At 34.7% G+C, this 1,464-nt stretch overlaps 1 non-coding gene across 1 annotated transcript; it reads right to left on the minus strand.

The window, feature by feature from the left end:
- Window positions 1–599: 599 nt before the first annotated feature.
- On the minus strand, window positions 600–707 carry LOC115830516. Its single transcript, XR_004026068.1, has one exon. It is a non-coding gene; the product is annotated as a U6 spliceosomal RNA (small nuclear RNA).
- Between the last annotated feature and the right edge of the window lie 757 nt (window positions 708–1,464).

A 1,464-nucleotide genomic window follows, 5' to 3' on the forward strand; every position in this document is an offset into this window, starting at 1 on the left:
GTGCTCCAGGGGAAAGTGAGGGGCCTAGCAACCTTATTTTCCAAGGATTAGCTGGGGAAAAAGTGAATAATAATCTGGATTAGTAGAGAGGGGAAATGATAGCTGTTTTTAGAAACTGAAAAGGCTATCGTGTGACTCTTGGATCAGGCGTATTTTATCTAGATCCTGAAGAAAGAAGCAGGATGTAGAGTGAAAGGAACAGATAAATGGATTTTGGCTTAACAGAGGAAAAAAAAAAACTAATAGTTCTATCCTAATACTGCCAAATGAATGAGAGTCCCATTGTTAAAAGTGTGCAGGGAAAAGTTGGACATTCACTAATGGAAAAGGAAGACTGGAATTAATGATGGAAGAGATGCCTCAAGGTCAGTTTCAAAATAGTAATTTTACTGTTCTCTGATTATATATTGATAGAGACTTCTTTAGAGTTTGCAATCAAAACCTGTTCTAATTTAGCTGAAGCTACTCCATTAAAAATCTGCTGGATATTTTATAAATACTTATATAATCCCTGCCTTTTAAGATAGTATAACAAAGACATTTCTGCAAGTTTCTTGCTTTCAATCATTTTAATTTATCATAAGAATTCTTTTTTTATTTAATTTTTTTAACGCTTCATGAATTTGCATATCATCCTCGCAGTGGGGGTCATGCTAATCTTCTTCGTACCGTTCCAGTTTCAGTATATGTGCTGCTGACGTGAGCGCTATTTCTCATAGTGAGTCTAAGGCATAGGCATTACTTTTTCACATTACTAGATGGTAAAACTAACCCAGAGAAGATAAGCAATATATCTAACATCATACTGTTAATTAGTAGTAGTACTATGATGCAAACATAATTAACAAGTCTAATCAATGAGTCTTCCTCCATATTTTCATGAAGATCTACAAATTAGAGTAATTTTAAAAAGATCTTCAGTTTTGTAGCTTTTTAAATAATAGAAGTCATAGTTTATTGTGACTTTTATAATGAAAAAAGCATGTTGTGGGAAATTTGGAAAATAAAGTAAAATTAAAAATAGAATAATATCCTCTATAACTCTACCATCTGTAAAATTACTTCAACTATTATAGTGCATAATTTTGTGAGGTTTTTCATATATATATTTCATGAAATATATGATCAAAAATAAGTATTACGTATAAATATACACACATGCAAATATATAAATATATAATTTTTTAATCTTTTTTTTTTTTTTGAGATAGAGTCTCACTGTGTCACCCAGGCTGGACTGCAGTGGCATGATCTCAGCTCACTGCAAGCTCCACCTCCCGGCTTCACGCCATTCTCCTGCCTCAGCCTCCCGAGTAGCTGGGACTACAGGTGCCCGCCACCACACCCGGATAATTTTTTGTAATTTTAGTAGAGACAGGGTTTCACTGTGTTAGCCAGGATAGTCTCCATCTCCTGACAAAATGATCTGCCCACCTCGGCCTCCTAAAGTGCTGGGATTACAGG

Source organism: Nomascus leucogenys, chromosome 15 (genome assembly GCF_006542625.1).
Source record: "Nomascus leucogenys isolate Asia chromosome 15, Asia_NLE_v1, whole genome shotgun sequence".
Taxonomy (NCBI): Eukaryota; Metazoa; Chordata; class Mammalia; order Primates; family Hylobatidae; genus Nomascus; species Nomascus leucogenys.